Source organism: Coenobita brevimanus, chromosome 70 (assembly GCF_032717465.1).
Source record: "Coenobita brevimanus isolate Jiangsu-jjx chromosome 70, ASM3271746v2, whole genome shotgun sequence".
Classification (NCBI taxonomy): Eukaryota; Metazoa; Arthropoda; class Malacostraca; order Decapoda; family Coenobitidae; genus Coenobita; species Coenobita brevimanus.
The window spans coordinates 37,909,585-37,925,929 of record NC_137023.1 but is presented as its reverse complement, the minus strand read 5'-3'; positions in this window follow the sequence as shown (position 1 = coordinate 37,925,929).

Below are 16,345 nucleotides of genomic sequence, written 5' to 3'. Positions count from 1 at the left end.
AGTTCAGTCACCACACTGTGCCGTACACCGTCACATCACCAAAAGCTACCTCACATTCTTTTCCCGCTTTTTGCACCTGACATCATCATCATCATCATTCGTCGTGATCACCTCAACACACCTGTACAGTCGCCACCTGTACACCAATACCATTTGCCCCATACCACACATCTATTTACCCCACTACTCTGTCATCACCACATCACCACCACATCACTAGTAGTGTCTCTCACACACACACACACACACACACACACACACACACACACACACACACACACACACACACACACACACACACACACACACACACACACACACACACACACACACACACACACACACACACACACACACACACACACACACACACACACACACACACACACACAGGACGAGATCTACACAGTCCTGAATATCTTCATTAGCGGCCCTGTGAGAGTGAGGCCGGGTGGATGGAGGTCTTGGTAACAGGTTTCTGGAAATTTTCTGGCATTTTGTTAACCTTTCTGTGTGTGTGTGTGTGTGTGTGTGTGTGTGTGTGTGTGTGTGTGTGTGTGTGTGTGTGTGTGTTTTACTGTCGTGTGTGCGATTTTCCATTTTTCGTGTATGTTCCTTATATAAAATTTACGTTCCTGCGTGAAATTTCCTTGTATCTTGTGTGTATCTTTGCACCATATACAGGTTATTCACACATTTTAACCTACAATACCATATGTAACTCTGTGCTTAGTAAGTGGTTATATGCGTGTAAACCATCCACCTGAAAACACCTGTATGACTCCCGTGCACCCTACATGTAAACTTCCCCTGTATGTATCTCGTGTAGGTTATTACTGGCCGTGTAGACCTCGCGTTGGCCTTCCATGTGTACCCCCAGGCCGAGTCAACACCTCTGATTGAAATGACAGTGTTACACCTGTCTCAATACATCTAATTGGGATGATGGCCCAGGACTAGGTAGGTGAGTGCGTATAAGATTAGGGTGTAGGTAGGGGAGGGTTTAGGTAGGAAAGGGTGGAAGTTGATGAGGGCGGAGGTTGGTGAGGGTGTATGTAGGGGTCCTGCTTTTCGCTAAATCAGTCCCACCACTTAAGGCAACAGTGACCAGCATCGCTTGACCTTGCAGTATGTCAGCAAAAATAAGCCCCAACAGTCCTTCAGATGGAAACCCATACGGGCCTCTTCTGGTTGGGGCGCCTTAACCCACTATTCCACCAGGCGTCCGTTCGGTCATATGATTACTAACGTATTAATTAGTTTGCTGAATAACAGGAAACTACTTGCCTTGTTGGTACAGAGTGACCTAAAGGTTGCGGTATATGGAATGAGTGAATAAGAGAAAATATAATTATCTTCAGTACAGCTTGCGGTTCTAGATATTCAGGCAGAGCGTAATGTTACTGCTACGAAGCCAGAAAATGTGTGAGTAAACTAATGAAAGACGTGATGGAAGAGGACTCCAGATTCTTTCGTCCTTCGTCTGGGAATAATGAAGGAAAAATGCATTATCGAGGCAGAAATTGGAGGGGAGAGGAGGAGAGAATGAGGACTGTAGGAAGTGAATGAGTAAGTGAAAGACAGGAATACTGAGAGACAAGCAGCAGTATTGAGAGAGAGAGAGAGAGAGAGAGAGAGAGAGAGAGAGAGAGAGAGAGAGAGAGAGAGAGAGACTGCATTAGTTAAAACACTAAAGCCTGGATAGGTCCTAGTGGAACGATTTACATCTTTATAAAGTTGCGGACAAAAACATCGCCCCTCTTATGAAGAAAATGTGAAACTGAGACGTAATACAGCTGTATTCTGATAAAGTTTGCTTTGATTACGAAAATTGTATTACTGATTGGAGCGTCATTATTGTTCTGCCTCATTATTTTCGGAATGAAGTGAATCATTGTCTACATAGCCAACCATACTTCCTTCCCTCTTTCCCTTCCCCTCCCATCAGTTCTAGTGGTTCTTGCCCTGTTCCTTCTCTCTGATTCTCCTCCGCCATCTCCTCCTTTCCTTATTTCTTGCTTCTCCTCCTGCTCCTCATGTCTCTCCTTCCACATTACCTCACCATCTAGTCTTATCTCTACTGTCATTATACCCACAGTCCCCCTCACTCCTCTCCCTTCTCATCTCACCCACCATCGCCTCCCACTGTTTCCTCCTCCTCCATCTCTTCCTCATTCCCTCGTCTCCCTTTCCTCTGCTGTTCCCTCTCCTCTTCTCCATTTCTCATTCCTTAGCACATTCTCTCCGTGATACCTCTCCTCACCTCTTTCCACTTCTTCCTGGTGCTTCTCCACTCACTTATTCCTCCTTTCCTTTCTTCTTCCTCCCACTCACACACCTCCATCGTTCCTCCAGCCTCCCTCCTCCTCTCCGTCCATCCCTTACTTTTATTCCTTCCGCCGTCCACTCCTCCTTTCTTTAATTTTTTCTATCTTCTCTCTCCGTTCTCCATCCTTCTTTCCTTCCTCTACCCCTTGTCTCCTTCTACCTCATGCTCGCCTTTTTCTGTCTTTACGTATGTGCCTCTATAATTCCTCGCTGTCTCTCCTTCCATTCTCCCTCTTTCTCATCCCACTTCACTCACCCCCCCCACACACACAGCATATACATTATGTTCTCACTCATTTTTTTCCTCCCTCCCATCCTATGCTCTTTCTACCACTCTTCCTCAGCCTCTGACCTCTCTCTCCATCTCTCCTCTCTTCCTCCCTTCTCCTCTTGTATCCTCAGGGCACTGACATAGGATACTACTCTAGCTACATGTATACCCTCCCGCCCCTTTCCCCTCCCCTCCACTGGTCCTCCCTCTTATCCCCTTTCTCCTCCACCACCACCACTACCACCACCACCTCCTCTTCCTCTTCCTCCTCTTCGTCCTCTTGCCTCTCCAGGTAGCGGTTGAGTTACCTCCAGAATGTTGGAGTCATCAAGCCCTTAACCTCAGGCTTCTTAGACTTGTTTTCATGTAAATAAGATCGCCTGGCTCACTTGACATAGAATACTAGAGTTATCCCGACCTTGAAATGGCATAGTTGTAACAGTAATAACGCTCCCTTACTCCTGTGACTCACAGCTGAATAAAATCGTCAGGCATATGCAGGAACGAAATAATAGAGTTATCCCGATCATGAAACGGTTAATTACATCTTCTCAGCTTCGTCCATTTTTTTTTCCCCCTATTTCATAACTTTTAGCGTTGTTGATTAGTTTCACAGGATTTACATAAAATGACCTATACGTCCCGCATCTGTTTTACGCTTTTTATTGTATCATCATCATCATCATCATCATCATCATCATCATCATCACTGTTACAGATTGATGATGAATATGATTACTGTCTGTGAGGTAGCCGTAAAATGTAGTTCTATATTGCATCTCACCCACATTAAGGCCCCATGATTGCAGATTCACGGATTTTCAGACATTATTGTGTGGGCTAGTACTTAAATTAACATGAATATCCAGACGAAACGGAAAAAAGAAATTGTTTAGTCATGTTTATTATGTAATTGATGTAATTTTGATGAATGGAGCTGATACTATGGAAGTGGATGAACAGAGGCTGTAAAACAAATTCTCTCTCTCTCTCTTCGACATTCCACTGTTTAATTTCTTTTGGACTAGGAATTCCCGCCCAAATTTCTTCTTCATTTTAGACATACAGCGAGAAAACGCATTTGACATAACCTGTCGAGCGAAAGGACATACATTCATGTTACCCTAAATGTCCAGTCCAGTTTATGTGTCCAGGGGCTTTGGAGGATATTACCATTAAGGCTTTGGGTAGATTATTAATGATGAATATTGCTTACCAGATGCTTGTATTGTATTCTGGTGGAGGCGCAGAGGAGAGGGTCATAAATATCCATCAGGGTGCTGTTGTAGTGTGCGTTATTATTGTTATTTACACCTCCCACTCTGGACTAACTAGCCTATACAGAGAGTCGTATTGAAATATTATTGTCGAAGAATGGTATTGACCCCCCCCCCAAAAAAAAAAAGAAAAAAAAAGTAATAATAATGAAATGGACGCACTCAAACGGGCTTCCTACTACAAAAGACTAATCAATGTTTTTGACACGGAAACGGAGAACAGGGAGGACGGTGTGTATAAAGGCAGAACAACCTTACTTAAAGGTTACCCGAAGAGTATAAGCGAGCAAAGGGAACTCCGTAGGTGAATATATTTTACGAGACGCGTTAAAGAAGGAAAACTATACGTTCACCAGAGTAAGAAAAAAATCAAATCCCGGTTCAATTTACAAGAGAAAATCCTTAGCCCTTCCCTTTTCCAATATCGGAATATCTATTGACAATCAGGGGCAGCGGGATTCCACCTAACCTCCCTTCCCATTCCCAAACCCTCCCGCTCCACCTCGCCCCCACCCCCCCGCTCTCTCTGACCCCCCCCCCCAGACCCTACGTCTCTCTCTTGCCTCCCTTCCTGCTCTCCCCCTCCTTCCCCCCTTCTTCCCCCTCCGGACATGAAGGCTCAGTGATGTCGTCCATTCTGAAGCCCCGGAATAATTAGTGATGTTACAGCGAGGGCAGCCCAGCGCCCAGGCACAATCCTTTACCCAATATACCGCTTTGCTGTTTACACTGAGTAGGCTAATATCCGTAGACAGGATATCTTATTCATACATCAATTTCTCTTCTCTTCTTTCCCCTCCTCTCCTGTCCTTTCCTCTCCTCTCCTATCTTTCCTCTCCTGTCCCCTTCTACACTCCTTGGTTTTCCTCTTTCTTTTGCTTTTATTTTCGCTTTTCTTCCTCTTCCGCATATACTTCCATCAGTTCCTCCTCATCCTCCTCCTTCTTCTTTTCAGTGTTATTGGCTATGAGAGGAAATTGAAAAAGAATACCTGAGAGCTCTGACACCTCACAAGCCTACGCGGTAATGAAGTGAACGTGATATAGGTAGCTGTGTGTGTGTGTGTGTGTGTGTGTGTGTGTGTGTGTGTGTGTGTGTGTGTGTGTGTGTGTGTTTAATGTATTACGTCGAGAGCAGGAGGCGTGAATAATAAAAAAAATGAAGTAAAGTAGTTAAACAGACATAAATGACAGTGCGTTACGCCTTGAACAGAATACAGTACTAACTAGAAAGCAGTCTGAGAGCATATGCCCCTGCCAATGCCATTGCCATGAAAAAGGATCCGTAACAGGATCCGTGGAAATAGGATATGGATCCGGATCCGCCTCCAAATTTAATCACTTCTTTCTTGGCCCATGGCCCACCCTTCCACAAAATTTCATTGAAATTCATTCTGAACTTTTGGAGATATCGTCTGGACAGTCATACAGACAGACAGGCAAACATAAGTGAATGCATAACCTCCTCCAACCTCGTTGGTGGAGATAACAGCTGATACTCAATATTCATGACTCATATTCCACTCAAAGCCTTAATGATACAGCCCTCCACAGCGCTTGGATGCATGAAAGGACAGGCCATTTAGTGTACTTAATCGTTCATTTGCTTGGCTGTCGTGTCGAGTGCAGAGAACAAAGGGTGTTGCAGATCAGTGCCAAATATAGATTCACGTTTGCACTTTGTTTCCAAGCTGGCAATACCTGATCAATTGTGTCGGCCGGAACAAAGCAATAACACGCACAGTTGTTAACCACAGTACTGTGTGCAGCTGTGAACTCAGCCAGGGAATTGGGTCTGCATCATTGTTTGACGTCTGCCCCGTTAACCCCTTCACTACTATGGTGTATATATCACTTAAAAATGATTGCTACCTCCAAACAGTTTTATTCGGAGTATGAGAGGCCTTTCCTTGATATAGACGTTAATAGTGTGTGTTTCTAGTCTTCATTATACCAGTCATCTCTCCAGAACTGAAGAATACTGCCATGTGGTAGCGATTATAAAATATACGTCATCGGATCGATGGGGTTAAGATACTATATCACGTCCATAATGATGGGACGGCTAATGGATTTCTAGTAAGTATTAGTTGGGATTACGTAAAGATGGACACTGTAAGGGACCTGTTTAGTTGGAGATTCAAGAAATGACTGAGTGTAGCAAGTCTATTTTCATTTGCTATCAGTAGCCCCATTTTAGCATTGTTGATGGCAAGGTGTAGTGTGATTGGAGGGTCGATTTTACTAGTAACCAAGGAGACTCACTTCTACCTCTTAACCAAGACTCATCGAATTTTATGTAACAAGTACTCAATATTCAGGGTGTGCGAACGGCCCAGTTCCCCCTTATGAAAACAAGCGGGCTCTGGAAGAATTATTACTCACATATGGAAGAGAGAGCAGTGTTTTGGTCCGACTTGGACTCTGTTTAGGCTCGACTTATATTGCTAATGGTCCTTTTCTGGGAGAGACCTAATTATCACCCACGTCTGATTAACTCCTTTGCATTGTACTCCTGCTAAGCTATTGTCAGTATGGTTTATTAAGCCTAGGAAACCCCTTATACGGCAGGAAGTTAATAAAATCTGTATCTCACCCCTCTTGTTCGCAAAGCCTGGCATGGTTAAAGTCATTTGGAAATAAGAATATATTGAAAATGCGTCATCGGATTGAAGGGGTTGTCCTCAGGTGAAGAGCCAGAATGGAGGGAGGATAAGAAAGAGGGTGTTGGAAAGAAAAGATGGGGGAGTGAGGTGAGATAGGGACAAGGTTTTTAATACCGATAGCTATCGACAACGTGATGGTCATTAAGGCAGATCCCCAAATAATATTGAATAATAGCAATAATAAGTACGGTAACAGTAATGAAGTAAAAAATAAAAAAACAGCATCATCAACATCATCAATCACAACACCAAAAACAACGATAATAGTACAATAGTAATAATAATAATAATAATAATAATAACAACAACAACAATAATAATAATAATAATAATAATAATAAATAATTTTTAAAGTCCCAGTCTTCCCCAGAGAACGACTTGCAGCAGTCTATATTAAATCCAGGTTCGTGGGTGGACACTGCAGGACCAAGTGGAAATAAAATGTCCAAGAACAAGGTGAGGGGAACGAGAATAAACTGTAATAGAATGGCTTAGCGGACATTGTGGGTGAACTCTGGGACCGGACGCTTGGAAGTAAAAAAATTAAGTGGCTATAATTCGTAATCAAGGTGGGGGAGGCAGCGCAGGTGACCATTGGCGTGGCGTGAGAGGCCAAAAGAGGGAGCGGCGCCCCCTGGTTAATTGACCTAACATTTTGCACTATTCATTATTCAACGATTAATTGTCGGGAGGCACGCAGGTCCCAGAGCGGAAAAAATATAAAGGTCAGTTGCTCGAAATGCCAGTCTGTCCGGGATTTCTGCCTCATTTTGTGAAATTGCTCGTCGGACGGAACAGGACGTGTTGAGGCGGCAGGTGTGAAGGGGGAGGGGGGTGGAGAGGAAGCAGAGAGTGGGTGTGGGCAGCTCAGTCAAGGCCGTCTCCTTGGCTCAGTCCGCCCTTGGTGTGCTAGCCGAGGATGCAGACCAGAGGGAGAGAAATAAACCAAGTGAGCCTAGTGTTCTGTGCTCATTTGCTCTGCTCAGTGAAATTTTTAACCACAGGAGTAGAGAACAAAACGCACAAGTTATTTTCTTACCAACGCCTTTCGCCTTTTCCCACATAAATAACATTCTCACTAACTCTAGGCAGCTCCTTTCACCTGATGGATTTTGCTCAGGCCAAACACAAATTTTATTCAGCGTAGGAAAACTCGAACACTGAACGGTAAAAATTTTTCTGCATATTTATTTCTCTAATCATAAGCGTATAACATCCTTGTAGCCGTCTTTCATTTTTTTTTTTTTTTAATGATTATATTCCTCTGGTGGAATTTGTGATTAAGAGCAAAAAATTGTTAACGCAGTGCAGTGGACTTGGTGGCTGACAGTTCAGTCGCATTTCAGGCTGTGATGAAAAAAATGATAAGAATATGGGCTGGGCTTCGTATTACACTAATCATCACCATCATTTCCGCTATTAGCACCTCTGTTCATCATTCCCCCCTTCCCTGCCAAGTCACATTATTATTATTGTTATTATTATTATTATTATTATTATTATTATTATTATTATTATTATCATCATCATCATCTCCAAACGAGTCTACTGTATGCAATTTTAGTTTTCCTTTTTTTTTGGGGGGGAGGGGGAAATTAGATACAGCCTTCATTTAAGTCCTTCGCTACTAGTTGGTATACCGAACGTGAAATTCGTGAATAAATTTACCTGGTAGTGGGAAGAATAAACTAAAAACGAAAGTCACTAAAGAGGAGCAGTGTCTCCTTACATCAGTTTACAGAAATGGTTGTGAAATTCTTCCTACCTCTGTCATTACTTCGGAAGGGAAGCCGGTGGTATATTGGTTAACACGTGCAGCTCCCAGTTGGAAGAACCAGAGTTCGATTCTTGGGCCTATTAGACTCTGAGAAAAAGTTAATTTCTCCCATGTCCTTGTTCACCCAGCACTACCATAGGGACCTAGATATAACGCTAGCCGGTGCGATTCGTATTCTAGGGGAGGATTTGGACTTAGCAGAATTGTTGGTTTATTGTCTTAATCACCCTCGTTTAGTCGGATAGCATTCTTTTAAGTCTAATATTCTTTATCTGTTCATTCTCACACCACCCACCCTTCCATTCAGCTCCCGTAGCATGTTATCCCCGACTCGGTTTTATTCCCTGTATTTCCTCACACCATCATGCCCCCTCCCTCTCCCTCCTCCTTATGGCTCTCTATCTCATTCCTGCTGCTTTTCCCCCTGTCTCTTTTATGCTCAGTCAGCCTCTTTCCCATATCATCTTTTCACCCTATTAGGTTCAGTCACATAGACGTTATATAGTCTCTACTTGCTTTGTGTCTATTTTATTTTTCCTCCTCCATCTTTCTCTCTTTTCGGCATCCCCATTTCATGTCAGAATCTCCCCCATTTACCCATTTCAACATATCCCCCGCCCATCCCCATATCACCCTCCCGATATCACCCTTCCCCTCCCCTATCCGACTGTGGCCCAAACAAACAGGCTGTCAGTCCAGCCCGTCAGCAGCGGAGACAGGAGACAGGTGGGACGGCAGCAGCGGCCCGCGTGATAAATGACCTCAAAAACTGTCATAGTGCCCTCCGTCAGTGTGTGTGTGTGTGTATGTGTGTGTGTGTGTGTGTGTGTGTGTGTGTGTGTGTGTGTGTGTGTGTGTATGTGTGTGTGTGTGTGTGTGTGCCCTCATGTTTTAGCGGTTTTGTCTGCCTGTATTCGTTAACTAAAATGTATACATGACTGTCTGTTCAGTTCAGCGGAAATGCTTATAACACTGACGCCTGGCATATGGAAAAAAAATTAATACTGAAAAGCGGGCGATTCAGAGCTTATAAGTATTCACGACTATGGAAGTGTTGGCTCAGAGCTGGGTGTATACCTTGTGATTCCTGTTTAAAATGTTGTAATATGACTATGGTCGTACCATTCTAAAGTGGCGGTTTGGGTGGGGCACGAACCTCTGTGCAGTGTGCCACGTTTTCCATACTCTCTCTCTCTCTCTCTCTCTCTCTCTCTCTCTCTCTCTCTCTCTCCTGGGGGGATGTGCATCACCCTAGGGAATTTTGTTTCTTTTATGTCTTATAAACTTGTGCTTTCATTTCTTTATTTTTTTTATTATATTATTGTTTTACTTATGACGCCAGATGACCTCGGTGTTACGGCGCCTTTTCATTCAGTCATTCTCGCCCTCCTTCCTTCCCTCCCTTCATCTTTCCCTCAGCTTGACAGTGCACTCAACACTGCCTCTTGCCTGCCTTCTCTCTCTCTCTCCTTGGGGAGATGTGCGTCACCCTTGGGAATTTTGTTTCTTTTATGAGTGACTTATAAACTTGTGCTTTCATTTCTTTATTTTGTTTTTATTATATTTAATTATGTTTAAAAATATTATTGTTTTACATATGACGCCAGATGACCTCATTGTTGTGGCGCCATGATTTGTTTTCATTCAATCACTCTCTCCCTCCTTCCTTCCCTCCCTTCCTTCATCTCTCACTAAGCTGCACTCAACACTGACCCTGGTCTGCCTTCCCCCCTCTCCACTCTCTCTCTCTCTCTCTCTCTCTCTCTCTCGTCTGTGGTATTTTAGGATACATTTTGGTTATTTTCTTTTACGTTATAATGTACATATTGTAAATTTGACTTTATTTCCACACCACCCAGGAGGTTAAAGTCTTGGCGCGTTTTTTTAAGAGGTGTCCCCAAACAGGCCTATTCCTCTATCCCTCACAGATGACCAGGTCGGACTGGGTGTGTGTGAGTGTTACCGCTCACGAGGGTTTACATTAATGTATATATATTTTTTTTACTAAGAAACTGGCATATTTTTGCTTATATTCCTGCACATTATCTTATAATCATAATTGTGACATTATTACCAACCCCAGAAATACGGTAACAGCCAATAAAAGTGACTACTTTTTTTTTAAGCAACACTGTAAAATATTTATGCCACGTTTCTGTATTGACGTATAAATATTTTACGCATAATCAGTTTACTGTTCTTTCATATATTATAATACACACGTTACCATTATATTCTTATGTGTTTATCTTATTGTGATGCCTATTACATATATCAGAGCCGTTCACATAGCGGGTATGGAACACATGGCACCACTGTACAGAGGTTCGTGCCCCACCTAAACTGCCACTTAAATTGGTACCACCATATACTGGAATTGCTTCGGGACCTACATAGGCATGAGTGTCAGCTGGCAGTGAAAGATTATAGTTCAGCATGGGAAAGTCAGGAACACACACACACACACACACACACACACACACACACACACACACACACACACACACACACACACACACACACACACACACACACAGAGCGCCGGAAGTTTAACAGTAGCATGAAAATGGCAAGATTTACGTTTAGCCTCTTCAAAGATCGTATTATTGTAGTTTATTCTCACTCCTACCAAAAGATTTATTCAACACTGGAGATCCCCTAGCAGTGAAGGAATTAATGAAGGCTCTGTGTAATCCTCCAGTTCGAAAAGTGTCTGAAAAGCTAATAATAATAATAGTAATAATAATAATAATACTAAGAGCAAAAATATGACAGAATACATCCTCAGGGTGACTGGTTTAAATATAAAATGAGGTCCAGCAATTAAAGGTGAGGGGAGAGATGTGAGGGTAGGAGTGCTGATGAGAGGGGAAGTGAGGGTAGAGTGAGGTGAGGTGATGTGTGCGGGAGGATATAATTAAAACTCTACAGCCAGGAAATGTAATCTGTTGTTCTTACTACATCTAGACGATTGTGTTCAACTTGGGAAAAGTCTTTTATATGTAAAGGGTTAATGGCTAGCCCCTCTAACTCAAAAGTCTCTCTTAATATAACCGTCTGGTAGAAGCAGAAATTGATTAAAAATTTCGGGATCGGATTGAAAAGGGAGAGGAGAGGCAAGAGGGTGAGGTCTGCGGCTGGAGGACTTTGTAATAGACCCTCCACTATTAAATATTACTGGGGTGTTTAATAATAGATGAGGTGGAAGGGTACAGGGTAATCATGGCTTAGAAAATGGCGTAACAAAATAAGGAGAGGGAGGTACGACTCTGGCGGAAGGCTGGGAATTAAATATGAGGCAGGAAGTTAATATAGTGGTTAAAAATGTAGTGTGAGTTAAGGGCAGACTGGGACAAAGTTCAGGGTGAGAAATTAGGTTGAGAAATAGAGGGAGAAATAAGAGTGTGCCTCAAAAAAGGGAAGTGTTGAGACAGGTGCTGGTGCTGGTGAATGAATGCTGTATGGGGGTCAAGGAGTCAGGCGAAGTGAAAGGTCGTGTTATCTCTTCCTCATTCCACCTTTATCTACCCAGTTCTCCTTTCATCTTTCCTTATTGTCCTTTCTCTTCCTTTTTTCTTTTCTCTCCTTTCCTCGCCCTTCCTCTGCCCTCTCCCCAAACACATAACCAGTAATCCTGCTTTGTATTTCCGCAGCCTCCCCTTTATTCCCTCGCTTTTCTCAGCATTTTCTTCGTTTTCTTTTTCTCCACCTATATTCCGATAAGTGTGCTTCTTTCCCGTATCTTTTCCTAGATCTTTTTCCTCCTCTTCCGTACATTCTTTTTCCCCTTTCCTCTACCCCTTTTTCAATTGTTTACTTCTGTTTCTTTTTACTATTTGTCTGTCCTCTTTTTTTTTTTGTTTTTTTTTGATGTTGCACTGCTCATTCTTCACATTTTTTTTTTTCGTTAAGTCTTCCCATATTTTCTTTTCTTTCTCCTTCCTGTCTCTAACTTTTCGTTCTCCGCATGAATATACATTTTCCCCTTCCTCCATATCTCACCCTTCCTCCATATCTCACCCTTCCTCCTCCTCATTTCTCTTCCTCTTCTCTTGCCAGTCTCATTCCTCATCCCCCTCGTCTCCCTCCTTCCCCTCTCCATCCTCTCTCGGCTCCCTTCCTCCATCCCTCCAATTCGTCCTCTCGCCCATCATCTAGATTTATGAAACCAATATTGGATTTATTCCCCCTCCTGTCTAACATTCTCACTCCCTCCTTTATCTCAATATATTCCCATAACCCATAATACAGAGTGGACCATATATTGCGCCCCACCTTGCAACTCAGCTCTTATTCTCGTGTGTTACTGAGACTGCACACACACACACACACACACACACACACACACACACACACACACACACACACACACACACACACACACACACACACACACACACACACACACACACACACACACACACACACACACACACACACACACACATTTCCCGTCACATGAGTCACGTTGGGCGTCACATTTTACGCTTCTAAGTCTCGCCCTTATCTTTTCTTCCTTTTTTACGTAGATATAAATTTCCTCTTTGTCTTCCCGTTTAAGCTGTATTTTAATTTTCATATTTTCACCTAGTCACATTCCAAACCACCACACCACCACAGCCCCACCGCCACTACACATCGCCACACCACCACACTGTCACACCACCCCACATCATCACACCCTAACATCATCATCATCCAACTACACCACACCACCACTCCGTTCACCCGGCCACACCATCACTCCGTTCACGCCCCACCACACCACCACTCCGATCACCCCACCACAGCGTTACACCACCACACCACACCACACCGCCCCACACCATGACACCACCAGACATTACAAAACCAAGCATCATAACACCACATCCATACCACAAACTGCCTTACTATATCACGTCACCACACCTGCATACCACTACACCGTCACACCACCACGCCGTCACACCACACCATCACACCACACCACCACACCGTCACACCGCACCACCACGCCGTCACACCAGTCCCATATTTCGCCGTGCCGCTTGTCAAACTCAGTTACATTATGCCAGTATTTCTCTGCATCCCTGAACATTTTTTTGGCTAGCTATGTGTGTGTGTGTGTGTGTGAGAGAGAGAGAGAGAGAGAGAGAGAGAGAGAGAGAGAGAGAGAGAGAGAACTTTCCTATTTTCCCATTTCCTCTCCATGTTTTTAAGCCTCTTTCCTCACTCCCATCCTTCCTTTCTCGCATGTTCGTTTTCTCTTCTTTTTTTTTTTTTTACATCTTTTCATATTTTTCTTCCTCTCGTACCCCGGCCCTCCGTACACACCTCCATCTAAGGTAATTTCCCCGGCGTACTTCTCCTTCATTAGAGAGAGAGAGAGAGAGAGAGAGAGAGAGAGAGAAAGAGAGAGAGAATGACCTGCATAATGAGGCTGTATGAGGGGCTAATTTGAGAAAGATACTGGTAAAATTCAGAAATTAAGAGAGAGAGAGAGAGAGAGAGAGAGAGAGGGAGAGAGAGATTTACTTGCCTAATGAGGTTGTTTGAAGGGCTAATTTGAGAAGAATTCGGGTGAAATTCCAAAATCAGGATAGAGAGAAAGGTAATTAACGCGCTGAGATGCAAGAGAGAGAGAGAGGTGAAAACTGTGTAAAATGTTTCGTCAGTCAGGATTTGGTAAATTTATCACTCTGCTCTGTTATCTTTCATGGCATTCTTTACCATATTTTTTAATTCTCTCTCTCTCTCTCTCTCTCTCTCTCTCTCTCTCTCTCCTGTTGTATCTCACTTTTTCTTTAATGTTCGTTCACATTTTTCTTTCAGCCGAAATGTTTTATATTGCCTCTTTTGATGGCTTTCCCGAGTGGGCCCATTTTCTCTAACCAGTTTTGTGTATTCCATTTTCTGTTTGTGTTTGGGTTTTACTTGATGGGATTCTTATTCTTATTTTTTAAACTTTTTTCCCCTTTGTGCAGTTAGTATTTTTCTGTATTGTGAGTGTCTAGAAGGGGGATCCTTTGTTCAGATGGTTTTTTTTCCTTTAGTCTTACAAGAGGGTTTTTATTGATTTATTTTTTATTTATTTTTTTTGCGAGGGACAGAATTTGTGTTGTTGTTTATTTCGGTGACGCATTTTTTTTTTCTAGTTTATACTCGTTACATCCAAACAGTTTTAATCAGTACAGGAGAGATCTTGGTGTTAAAAAGTGCTACTGGAGTCTGTATTTAACCCCTTCAGTTCGAACAGTATATCATAAGCTGACTAAAATAATCTGGATATGACAAAATTAAAATGACCGTCCTCTGGGTGAAGGGGTTAGTGTGGTCTTGTATAGCTTGAGCATTCTTTTTTTGTGGTATTTCATTCCGGGGACTCGTCTGATAATCTATCGTACATCGCCCTTTCATGTCCCCCTGCCTCGTGTCTCCTTGTCCCTGCCATTCACCTCCCTTTCGTATCCCACTCCCTCTCACGTCCCCCTCCCTCTCATGTCCCCACTCCCACCCATGTACCCCTTTCCCTTTACATCCGTCATCCTGTCACGTCTCTCCCCTTCATGTCTCTCTCCCCCTCATCTCCCACGTATCCCTCACCTCGCCAAGTCCTTCGTCCCGCCAGTCATCACTCCCTCATGTTCACCTCCCTATATCTCCAACCTTCATCCCTTTGACCCTCACAGTTCCCGTTTCCTTTTCGTCCCAGTCTTCTCACAGTTCCCTCACTCACCCCCTTTATGTCCTTCCCCGCCCCCCGCACGTCTCCCTTTCTCACTCCTTTTTCTGCTTCCATTTCTCACCTCCTGTTCCACTTGCGCTCATTTTATCAGCCCGTAATGTTTTCACGCTCCCCCTTCCCCGCTATCCCCTTCCCCTTCCCCTCTATCCCCTCCTCCTTCCCCGCTATCCCCCCCTCCTCCCCCGCTATCCCCTCCCCTTTCCCAAAACCCTTCCTCCTGCCCACAAACCGAGTGCCCCACCCCCACCTCCTCTGACCCGTCCTCATATCTCGCTTGCAGAATTTCCCCCTCGGTTTCAGTGAACAGATGGTCCCCAAGTCCCTTCATTATAGGCTTCAGGGCGGCGCTTGACGACGTGGATTCATAGCTACTTGCTTTTAAACAGTATTTTTTTTTTTTTCGTCTAAATGAACGGATCTTGAATTTGGCTCTCTGTTACCTTGTTTTTGTTTTTATTTTTTTCTTGGAGGGAACAGTTCGCAGGCTGCTGGCCTTTGGTTCCTTCTTCCTTGCTTAAAAAAAAAAAAGGCATGAATGAATTATATGTTTGTTGATGTAATTTAACAACCCATCTCCTCCTACTCGTCCTCACCACCACGACCATCTTGCCTCTTTGATGGATAGAGAGATTGGTTTTATTGTTGGACGAACGGACAATTGTAAGGGGAGAAAATTGAATTTTGTCTTGGTCTACTCTTTGGATGGCGAGATTGACAGGTCACCAACTAAGATGGAAAGGGAACAGTACGTTATGAAGTTTTTTTTGGGGGGAAGGAGGGGGGATTCACATAAAAAAAAAAAGATAATTATTAGTAATGAAGTGTTATTCAAGTTCTGTGATGGAGTGGATGTAACTGAGGAAGACTATAGCACATAATTATGATCAAACATTAGGAAATCTGTGGAGGATAGGGTTTTGATGGGTTCTGAGGAAGGAATAGATTCGGTCACACATCACCTATCGATAAAAATTTGGTTCGTAATGGTATAGTATTTTTCTTTCCTTACGTTTTTATCGGAATATATGTGACAATCCATTTCCATACAGATCAGGTTGACTTTTCTTTTTTTTTTTGACAGAATTTGATAAGAATTTAGGTCAGTGTTCCTTATTATACATCCACATGTAGTACAAAAATGATATACAAAAATTAGTAACAGTGCGGTATTTCTTAATGGTGATGGATGGTAGAAGGCTGTGAATATTTTAGTCTTAAGCCAAACTCAGAATAGCTTGTGTAAGAGTCATATTATAAGTGATCGACACTTACCCAGACACTAATCCAAGTCCAGTCGGCA